This window comes from Meriones unguiculatus, chromosome 19 (assembly GCF_030254825.1).
Source record: "Meriones unguiculatus strain TT.TT164.6M chromosome 19, Bangor_MerUng_6.1, whole genome shotgun sequence".
NCBI classification, from domain to species: domain Eukaryota; kingdom Metazoa; phylum Chordata; class Mammalia; order Rodentia; family Muridae; genus Meriones; species Meriones unguiculatus.
In genome coordinates this window covers 65941261-65953164 of record NC_083366.1, presented here as the reverse complement: position 1 = coordinate 65953164, position 11904 = coordinate 65941261, and positions in this window count along the sequence as shown.

Genomic DNA, 11904 nt, shown 5'->3' with positions numbered 1-11904 from the left:
TCAAAAGTCCAAGGTTCTCGGAGTGGAAAGAAATGTGTGTTCTTCAAGTTCTCACAAAAGAGACGGACTTTGGGTGTGGCAGACACTGGGACAAGGTTTCATGGTGGAGCTGGCAGTGGCCTGTAGGTGGAGCCTGTTTGTCTGAACCACGAGAAGAAACCATGGAGATATTCCAGGCGAGCTTAACTGAAGGAGGACCACCACCCTCCAGGGTAGTGATCCATCCAGCTATGGCCCAGATGTGATCAGGCCCAAGAGAAAAGTAAGAATGACCTGCCTGCCTACCTCAGCTTCTTGCCACTGAGTGTCCGTCCCTCCTTTAGCTCCTGCAGGCTTTCTGTGACACTGAAACCTCCAAGCTGGACTGAACGTAAATGACCTCACAGGAACCTCAGGCCTTCTGCAGCAGTCTGGGACTGAAGAGGCATCTAGCCTCACGGACTGAGCCGTCACAGGGTATTCAGCCTCTCCTGTGGGCAAATAAAAATTGTTGGGCTACTCAACCCATATTAGGTAAGGGAGGTACTTTATTGGGTTGGTTACCCAACACACACACACACACACACACACACACAAATGTGCACAGCACACACAAGTGTGTGTGTGTGTGTGTGTGTGGTGAGAAGTAGCTATAGATATACAGATATTCATTCTATTGGTTCAGTTCCTTTAGAGACCCCTGACTAATATAAAGCATTACAGGAACTTTATGAGCACACAGAAAGCAGATCACCCAAACACTAATGGTTTGGTTCAGACAGACCAAAGTCCTCTTGGCTTTTTTAGGAGGGACTATGATTGTAGGTTTCAAGGCAAAGCTTGCAGAAGCATTGCCAGGAGACTAGGAAAAAGCTGTAGAGCAGGATTCTCATTCACTCTCATGTCTTATTTCAGGGTGAATGTGCATAAGCCACTTGTTTTGAAAATACCCAGCAGGCCACAGGGAGACTCCAGCTATGAGGCTAGGACCAGGGCACCAATAGCCCAAGCTCACCCTCCTTCCTGCTCTCAGGTGGTCCTGTGGTTCCTGAGCCTCCCAAAGCTTTCCCCAGGAACTCCCAGAAGGCTCTCAGAAACCTGTTGTTTAATGTGTTTTGTCTTTTCTGCCTCTAGTGCACAAATATGAGTGTTTTGCACCAATTTAGAATAATTTGCACTTCCTTGGTCTTTTATGTGGCGCAACAGTGCATCTCCTCTGACTGGAGGCTTCCAGCCCTCCCCAGCAGACCCTGCAGGTAGGCCACCTCCGCTTCTACTCAGGCATCCACCTCACTTCTCTGAGGATGCTGTTTGCTTTGCAGAAGGTGTGGGTGCAGCTGTTCCGTTCATGGGGTGGCCAGTGTGATGCCACCTCTGCTCCTCACTCTTTCCTGGGACCCAAGTCAGTGCTTCCTGTTTAAGATAATGCCATCTGGTCTTCCCCCCAGACAAAAGGAGAAAATGGACTTCTGTCCCTACGACAATGCATCCAAGTGATGTCACTTGGAAAACCAGATTACCTGGACCCAACCTGCGAGGAAGAGGAAGAAGAAGGAGGAGGAGAAAAGGGGATATGTGGGGGCCTGGTGTGGCTTCATGTGCTCTGGTGCACATTTCATGTTGGTTAGGTTTTTAGGTTCTTTCCACTGCATGTGTCTGTGAGCCTAAATGAATGCACATCAGGGTGATCACAGCATCTTCTTCGGGGAAGGCCTGCTGGACGTGTTCTCGTTCTTGTTGCAGGAGTATCTGGAGCTCTACCTCACCATCTCTACTACTCACAAGATGAAGAGGGGAAAATAGAAACCCACTAGCAGCCTGCACCTGCTGTGGCTGGCAGAGCTGGTTGAGCTCATCACCAGGCTAAGTGGGTGAGAGACTTGGTTTGGTTTGGGTTTACTTTTTGGTTGTTGTTCTGGGGTTTGAACTAAAGTCTTGCTCAGACTGGCAAGGTTTTTATCAGTGAGCTATATCTGCTATTCTCAGGGTTCTGTGTTGAGACAGACATGCCCTGAGCATTTCTCTGAGAACATTCTTGCGGGTTTCATACCATGCTTAGCAGACAGTGTGAGGTCTCAGCCTTCACCGGGATGAGGAGGAAGGCTGAGGATTCCATTCACTTTCCCACCTGAGGTTTTCTTATTCTAATGCTGAGTTGTGCTGACTGTGGTCACACTGTCGGGGACCCAGCAGCCCACCACTTCCCCTGCACAAAGCCAGCACTAAGTAGTAGAGCTTGGAGGAGGCCTGTGACATCCTACCGTTCAAGGCATCCCTCTGTGGGCTCCATTTCCACTTAGCTCAGATATTTTGCCCTTCCCTGAGCCCCTGGCCCCATCAAAGCCCTGACTTTTTCCTGCCTCTGGGCCTCCGGCTGCTTCGCTCATTCTGTTGGCTCCCAGTGTGGACCTTGGTCTTAGTTATATCTCTTTCTACTACAGAGGAAAGCAGTTTCCTCCACAACAGGAGCCTTCCTGCGTCGACTTAGCTCTATGGCTTCAGTCCTCTCTCTGTATGTGCAGCCTGCTTTTTCCAGGGTAGAACATTCTCCTTTATTATTTCCTTTACCTTTGGAGTCCTGGCCTCTGAGCTGCCCAGAACCTGTGCTTTTCTAGAAAGTTGGATTACAGAGGGCTCAGGTAACCATGACAATATTTCTAGTCTTTCTGGTCTCTCTCTCAGAGGCTTAGGCACATCCTGTGTCTATGGCCACATTAGCCTCCCAGCAGCCTGCAATACAGCAGCAAGCAGGTGATTATAGGGAGATCGTGGTTTTCAGCCATGCTGAAAGCACGTGATCAGAGGCTGAGCCTTGGGGAGCACAGGCTGTAACCAGAAATGCTTGAGCTTTGGTCCATTCTTTCTTCACTGAGCAGATTCACAGAGCCCGTGCTTTTCTTTTCTTAAGCAAAAGGGCATCTCCACAGTCTGGAGACGTGTGTCCTGAAACCTCCAGAGGCTCACACGGTAGGCTAGGATCAAGCAGGCATGCTTTGGCCTGGTATTACAGGACAAACCTCGCGTTTGACAGCCCCTCACTCACGCCTTGAGCTCTGCACTGCAGAGGAACTGCTCAGAATGTTTAAGCCAGGGTTTGCTCTCAGCACTCAGGAGCCCAGTAAGTCTTCAAGTGTCAGCCCTCGTGTCAAGGTCTCTCCCTTCCAGTCTAGTCTTCTTTTTGCCTTAGATGTATGTGTATCGAGGATGAAACTATCTGTCCTGAAGAAGCAGAGCTGTGAATTTAAACACTTTGGAACAGCTAGCTTTTTCCTTCCTTCCTGCAGCTTTTATTTTCCTCCTTGGTTGCAGCCATGAAGCTGAGCACAGAAGCCCTACCTTCCCCCCCCCCCCCGCCTCTCTGCAGTCGCAGGGGCTCTTGTGTAGCTGGGACACCAAAGCTCTCAGGTCTGTTTACTGAGAGCCACCCCTCAGCTTTACCCATGATTTGTAAATGAAGGACTTGGAGCTGCTGGTGGGAAAAGCTTAGGCCTTTGCTTACAGCCAGACGTAACCAGAAAGTTTTGTGGGCTGGCCCTGTGGGATGGTTTACTCACAGGTCAGGGAGTGTGACATGACTATTGAGCATAGCTGCACACCCTCATCTCAGGGTCTCAAGGCTATCGAGTGTCTGGCTGAGAAACTGACTCACTTTGAGCCGCTCTACAGAGAACCAGGCGCAAATGAAGCTTCGTCACCTGCTTTAGAAGTGCCACTGTGGTATTTCCATTCTTCTTTGATCAGAAGACAGCCAAGATTCCCGTGTGTGTGTGTGTGTGTGTGTGTGTGTGTGTGTTGGGGGTGGGGTGCTCAGAGTTTAACTCTTGTTGAGGATTGCCCTAAGGCTATCATGCAGACACAGGTAGAGGGCAGGAGATTGGGCTCCAGCCTTCCTTAGGCAACAAGCCTCCAGCAAGAGGCCTGGTACCACAGTATGCGGTAGTCACTCACAGATAATGCCTGTTGGTCATCACTAGCATGCTCCCTGTCCCCAATCCTCTGAGAAAATTCTATGGCAATCAAGCCCAGTGGTGACAGCCTTTCTGTCTCTCTCAGTTCCTGATCTACCATCAGAAACCTATGATGGTGACTAAGAACAAAAGATTTTTCCTGCTCATTTCAGGCTCATCAATTAGAATTTCCAGTTATTTTTAAATAAGCCCCAGGCTGGGGCAATTTTAATGTACAGGCCTGGCAAACATTCCATGGGAACTGGACTCATCACCTGCATCTGGGTCAAACAGACTTCTGGAGCTTAAGTCATGGGAAACAGCAAGCATGCACTATCTCAGGCTTTCTGTGGACAAGGAGCAGGCTGGCTATGGCTATTCGTCTGTGACTTGGGGTCACCACCAGGCTTCAGGCAAGGTACTGGCCAGTGCTGCAGTTCTTCCAATACTTGCCTTGGAGCTGAAGTACTTCCTTGAGCACCGTAGCTTTTGCAGGTTCTCCAGGCTCCATCTCGGGACAGAAGACACACCCCATGAAGTACAGGCAGCTTGTGAGGAGTTGGAGTTCTGATGCTGAGCCCTGGAGAGAAAGAAATCCACCCCAAGATGTTAAGAGTACAGCGGAGCAGACAGAGAGGAACCTCAGCACAGTGCAGTGTGAAGAGGCTCCTCCCGGGGCTCACCTGAGGGATTTGTTCCTCCATCCACTCACATGGAGCAGGGAGAAGGTATGAACAGGGACACTGACTTCATAGCAGACATACTGACCACGAGCAAGGACACTGGCCACAATACAGTGACACTGACCACACTGAGCTCACCCATTTTCAAGAATGATAAACCTTAATTCTGGGGAGATGGCTCAGTGAGTAAAGTCCTTGTTTTACAAACGTAAGGATCTGAATTCAGATTCCCAGCAGCCAAGGGAAAACCCAGCCACAGCTTTGGGTGCCTGTAAATCCAATGTTAGTGAAGCAGAGATGGGAGAATGCCCTAGCCCTCCTGGCTAGCTATTCTTGTTAAATCAATGATCTTTAGGTTCCATACGATATCCTGAGTCAGAACATAATGAGGTAGGGAGTGACGGGGGAGGCATCCAACACTGACTTCTGGACTCCTCATTTGTGTGCAAATATTTGTACACACACACACACACAACATGCATACACATAAGCCACAGAAACCAGGACTAGAAAAAAATAGGAAAGAAAGTATTTATTTGGCTTCCAATTCCAGGTTATGGTGTACCATTGTGAGGAAATCAGGATAGGAAGTCAAAGCAGTAGTCACAAGCCGAGAGAAAAGAAAAGCATGGGTCCTTGCGTGCTTGCTTTCAGCTAGTTTTCTCCTCTCTTATATTGCTCAAGACCCCATGCCTAAGGAATGGTGCCACCCATAACGGGCTCTGTCTTCCTACATCAACTAGCAAGACAAGCCCTAAAAGACACACTCGGAAGCCAGCTTAATTTCCGTGATTCTTCATTAAAATTCTTTCAAGATGATTCTACAACTTGTCTACTTTATAGTTAAAACTAACCAGTATATGCACACAGACTAAAAATTGGGCCCCTAAGACAGAGCAAGTCCCCTGTTCTCAGGAGCTTCACCATCGTTATGGCTCTTTCGTCTATGCCATCCTTGGGCACTGGGGTCTGGGTGTTTTATTGTTGCTTTGTGACAATGTGAAGCTGATAGCAACAGTGATGTAAGTTTGTTTCTCTTACTCCTGCCGTCTGTGTACCAGGCCTCTGCAGGGATGGATGGGGTCCCTCCCATCATTTATCCAGCTTAGCTGGTGGTTCAATTATTGGAAGGGGCTCAGTGGCTTGAAAAGACACCGTCCCCAGTATAACCTGCATGGCATTGGTGGCAGGGCTCACCCACACTGTCCCATGTTGCTGTAAATATGTGCACCACCTTCGTGAGGCTTGGTTCTGCGCCACCTCAGAGAGGCTTGGCTAGAAAGCTTTCACTCCAATCCACTTTGCATAAGCTCTACTTATGGTGACTGGGATGGGGCCAGTAATGGGTTCTTGCAGCTGGCATGCTTTCTATGCACGCAGCCTTCTGTTCTAGTACTTTAGCCCAAGCTTCTGCCCCTTTCCATGCCTGGGACCTGTTGGAACTGCTCAGATTGTCTCTGCTGTACCCCTTCCGAGCTTCTGGTGATTTCTATCATGCAGCGACACTGGAGTGATGAGTACACAGCTGTTTAGCCTGACACTCAAGGGTCTTAGCCTGCTCAAAAGCCTCTTAAGCTCTTGAGCTCCCAACTCCATTTGGAATTTATCAAGCTATGCAGAAGATGATCAACGAAGCAAGGTAGGCAGTGAAAATCCTTCAATAATCCTGAAGCCCCAAGAACACCAGCACCTCCTTTGCATTTACACACCCTGGCCGTTGTCGGGTTCTTTTCAGTGACTTTGTCAGCTATCAAGTGTGTTGTCCAGTGCTATCACACTCCCAGACGCTAGGTCTAGTTCTATTATTTTCCATTCCCAGATAATTTACAGGGACTTCCGATGGAGATAACTAAGTGCCCCTAATGGCTCTGATAAGCCAGACTGTCAGGGGCTGCTTTCCCTCACAGCCTCAGCATGCAGCCTGCATCTTGAGGAGGAGCGGGGAGTTACAGTGTGCAGCTTGTCCGGCCCGACAGCAGTCAGACTGATGCAGCACACTCCTGTGTCCCACAGTCTCTCAAAACAGAAGGTAACGTCTCTTCCATTGCTGGTTTAAAGCTCTTCCCCAGTTTTATCAGTTCAGGTGTGAGCATTTACAGGCACTGGACCATTGTTAAGGTTCAATGTTAGATCACAGATTTTTCTTTCTATCGAAGATCATACTGGATGGGAATCTTCTCTTTCCTTCTACCATATCCTCCCCACTCTGCTTCTCATGAATTCAAAAGTCTTGGGTCCCAGGAAGGGGTTTTCAGCATGGGTCTAATCTGTATTCTTTTCTTTTGGACTCCAAGCCAAAAACACGCAAGCCTATGTCATCCTAATTTATCTAATTTACCTACCAGAGGAGAGGCCACCGTGGTAAGACCGCCACAGACAATACTAGCCATCATTCCCCTTTCGCTCTAATTTCTCCTTTACACAAACAAGCTCCTGTGAGGCTGCCACCTTGGCCTCTGGTGCATTTCTTACAAAGCAGTGGCTAGGCAATTTCTGTAGCCACTTTCAGACAATCGCAATCCTTGCATGCCACTCTCAAAGGTATCAGAATTATCCCCAAGCTTTTAACTGTTTTAAGGACGTCTCCATATTCATGTCACAGGCTTCCCTCATCAAGCAGGCATGCCAAGCCCTACAGCACAGGCAAAGACCGCCTTTCTCTGCCTGCCTCCACAGACACTGCAGTGGCTCAGCCCAGCTGGACCCACTACCATGTGACTGCTGCCATAGCAAAAGGCACACCATCGGAGAAAGGATGGCTCTATGAGAATTCCCTCTGCAGACTGCTCGGCCTCAGCTGCAGGCTGCCCACAGCACCACCATTCACCAGTCCTCTCCATGTCCAATTCGGTCAAGTCCGTCAGGGTGAAAACTGCCGAATGACAGACCTTTCCCAGGGACACACACTACAATCGCATTTGTTCACCCCAGAAAGGAAGTGCATGAGAGACCAAAGTAATGAGCACATGATCACACACGAATGTTTTCTTTGTGGAGGCAATGAAGTTTTATTGGGGTTACTACCAGAAATATGGGTGAAGGGTTACATGGAAAGTACAGAATGACTCTATGGAATAGAGACATTTTACCACCAGAAAGCCCACCCAAACTTGGGTGACAGTCCATGCAAGCTAAAAGCCTGGGACTCTCTGCAACAGCTACGGGCAGCTTGGCAGTCCAAATATCTTCCTTGCACTTCCATCACTCCAAGTCTCTCCCCCCCGGCTGTTTGGAAGAATGTGCCACACGGTGCCTTCTTCCAAACATGTCAGCCAGCCTTCCATCAATCTACAAACCCCGAGGTAGTCAGTGTATAACCATGAAAGGGCTGTTTCATCCCCCGTTTTTGGAGGTTTCGGTCCCTGACCCAATCTCTAACCCGGGTAGGACCCCACGGCGTCCTGCACGCCGTCCTGCACGCCGTATCTATCAGCGCTGGGCTACCTAATGAGTTGGCACCTTTCGTTTGCACTTCGAAAGGTACAAGAAAGGTTTGCATGCTCTGCGGCCAAAGCTGTAGCCGTTTCTCATTAGGTTACGGAAAGACACAAGATAAGGACACAGGGGATGGGTGACTAAGAGCTGTGTGCATGCAGCAGCCGCTTAGAGGGACCCTGTGGCTCACAGAATGACTGAGGAGACCCCGGAGGATCTGAGCACACAATGTTTCCACCTCGTTGTCTTTACCCCTTAGAACAAGGGGTGCTTTAACCCTGGGCAAGTTTTATTCCACAAATGGAGTCTTGCTCCAAAAGAGCTTAAAAGGATGAGCTGTTGACACTGGTGTTTTCCCTTTGGGGTGCAGGCCACCCGGGGTGGGCGGAGCTTGAGGCCTGACAGCACCCACACAGGGTGTCCCCCACCAGCAGAAAAGGGGCCTGGGCAACGTGTGGGGGCGGCTAGTGACGCCTGGACACCTCTGTGCTCTGCAAGTGGTGACACAGACCCTCTAGAGAAAGGCGAAAGCAGTACATGGAAACAGCCACGTGCTGTCGCGCATGAGCAACGCGGCTGACGCGTCTCTGAAGATGAGGTCTCTGTTGTGAGCCTTGTAGCTGTGGGCTGGTGGGTACCATCCCTGACATCAGGCCGTCTTCTTGGGAGGGATGAGATTTGATCAGGTAACGGCAGACATCACAAAAGGAGGTCTCAGAACTGTCGTCACCCCTGCCAGGAGAGAGAGAGAGACCTGAGGAAACCAAGTCTAAAGTAGAAGGAACAGACACACACTGAAACTGTAAGGTTTTCCCTGATACTCTTTCTGCTGTGTCTTAACGGCAGTTTGCCCCTCGAGCCAGTGAGGGATGTGGACACAGATCACCGTGACTTTGATGCCCTGGGGGTCTTGTGCCCAGAGGCGGCTGGCCGAACCCGAGCACCCACGGCGGGGCCGTCAGCCACGGAGCCAGGTAGGCACTTTCCCCGGGTGGCTCTTTCTCAGTGTCACTTAAATCCAATGTGTGCTCCGAGACCTCAAACTGTGTACGGCCACGAAGTACTGCCCTCTTTTGCCAGCGATATTTATGGACAGGCTACTCGTCCACGAATAAGTTGAAGCTCCCTGAGTAAAATCCCCATGATCTCCTCAGAGGACGGCGCTGGCTTACATGACTCCCTTGTTCTCCTTACCTGCCAGGGGCATTAAATCTTCCTGGTCTCTATGCAGCATCATCTGCTTGATTTGCTCTACACTCGTGGCCATGGGAGCCCTTGGGGTTCAATTACAGTGTCTTCTAATTACGGCCTCTCCAGGTGCCACCACTAGCACATAGCAGCTTGGAGTCCGCTACGTTTGGTTAGGACTTGTGATCTCAGGTGCAGCCTAACTGAGCTGTGGCCCCTTCGGGGCGACCAGGCCCTTCAAGGTCAAGGAGGGGGTGTCCTTGTGGGTGTTCCCAAGTTCCTCATCTTCACATCAGCAGTGACCTGGGACAGGAGGAGAGCAGCAGCGCCCTTCCCCAGGGGATGCTCCCAGGGGCAGGTGCTGGTGTGCATTGACTTTGCAGGGCTCAGCTGGGGACATTCTTAACCCTTTCAAGGTTTTCTGAAGTCGCTGTATGGAGAAAGAGATATGGGTAACCTTTCTGCTACATGAAAATACCAACAGAGCCAAGGGGAGCCTTTTCAACAGCCAGCCCCCATACTATGCCACCCAAGAGGATCCGCTTTCAAGATCCCAGATCATATCGAGAGGCCACAGCAGCTGGTGTCTGGGAGAGAAATTGTCTTGTCCCCCTCCACAGCACATGCCTGTCATGTAGGCCCCTGTGGGGTGGGTCATGTTCCAGAGTCCCCAGGAAACCAAGTGTCATGTCTCCACAGTGAGGGAACGTTGGTGGCCCACTGTAACCAGCACTAGACAGCGCAGGATGCCAGGTTAAGGCAGTCCTGGCTACAGGTAACAAGGTTTGGCTGAGCAGCCATGAGAGAGGAAGAACATTTCAGACAAATGGACACCTGGCAAAAAGTCCCATGATCCCCAGGACCTAAGCTGCAGCCCCTGCAGAGAACAGCAAGCTCATTTTCATGGGTGGTCAGGCACCAAAGAGAGGCAGGGACAAAGACTGTCTCCTTCCGTTCTGACATCCCCTGGGTAGAGACCAAGAGGGCCTCTGACTCCAGGGTTGGGCTTGGTCTGGCTGACCCTGCTGTCTTCTCGGCATCAGGCTCCAGAAGCAGATGGTCAGAAGTGGCTTCCCACCAACATGCTTTTCATTCCTCATGTCCCTTATACTTGTCAGCTGAGACAGAGTGAGGAGAGTTTCAATGGTGAACATACCAAACAGAGCCAGCAGAGCTGAGACCAGAAAGACAGACCATGGTGGTTCTCCAGAGCTGACGAGTAAACTCCAAACCCAGCCCCAAGGTCACAGAGGATATCATGGCTAGGGCCACAAGCCTTGCTCAGAGATTACAGTGACTGACCAAACTTGTTCTTTCCCCAAGAACAAGGTGTTCAATGCTGCTGATGGGGTCCAGAATGCTTCTTCCATACTGAGCTGGGAAGATGATTTGGCCCCTCCCTTCAGTGTGACCCAGTGGCTCCACAGTCTGGAGAGTGGCATTCAGAGTGGAGACCCACTGCCTGACACAGACCACATGTGTAGCCATTCATGTGGGCTACAATGAAACAATAAGTGTGGAACAGCCTGATGCCCAGAGCCGCTAGTGACCGCATTGGCCCACACTGAGAGGGTGGGGAAGTACTGACAAGCAATGAGTAAGTATGCGGGGGGGGGGGGGGGGGGGGGGTTGGGGAATCCTTCCTCACCTAATTCTCTGCTCCCAGGAGCAAGCCAAGGCCTCTTTGTAGAATGCAAATAAAGTGCATGCTCCCTGCTGCCTCCATCCTGTGAAGGTGGGGAGGATGATCCTTGCAGAGCAAGGGGGGAATAAGCCATGGAAGCATCAATCTGCCTCTATGCTTGAGAACCACATCTGTCCCCAACTTGAAGAAGGCGGCTCCATCCTGAGCCTTGTGGCCATGGGCTGGGTGCCATCCACTGAACAAAGGACCTTCTCACAGAATTAGGACAAAGGGTAACAGCAGCCACTAAAGTAAGAGTTTTCGCTGATACACCAGTGTCCTGTAAGAATGGTGTGGAGGAAGGTGGAGACCAAGTGGGGGCGAAAGGGACATGAACTCATATTCTATACTCTTTTGCAGCAAATGGTTCCTAATGTGTCTTATTTCCAGGCAAGTATGTCCATGGTCATGCCATAACAAAGCCAGCCCGCCCTCTGGAAAGCACTTCTGGCCATCCCAGAGAATAACTCTGTCTCCGCTCTGGGGCCAGGACCTGGCTCTGGATTCTTGTCACACATTCCTAAGAGCCCTCTCTTCCCAGGCTCAGCTTCATTAACCTGGGGCAGAGCCAAAGGTCTCCCACTGGACACCCACACACCAAAACCTGTTCCGACCCACCAGCCAGCTGGCGCTCAGTGTCACTGGCCATGTGTCCATGTGGGGCCACATGGGAATGACAGGGTGGTCAGGTTCTGGAGCAGAAGGCCAGGCAGTGGCTGGCAGTTCATAGCAGGGCCTTCATGACACACGAGTGGGAAGATGACTTAGCCACTCAGTATGACCCAGAGCTCCACAGTGAAAGGGAGACTGACGTTCAGAAAGAAGGCCCGCTGCTACTGAGGACAGCTCACACCTAGCCACACCTCAGTGGTTCCTCAGTCTTCAGAAAAGAAATCCAGTGCCACCTTCCCCTCCGGTTTGGGGAGGACCAGCTCAGCCATCTGATATCCCTTCCCCTCACTTGGGCAGATGCTCAGATGAGGCCACA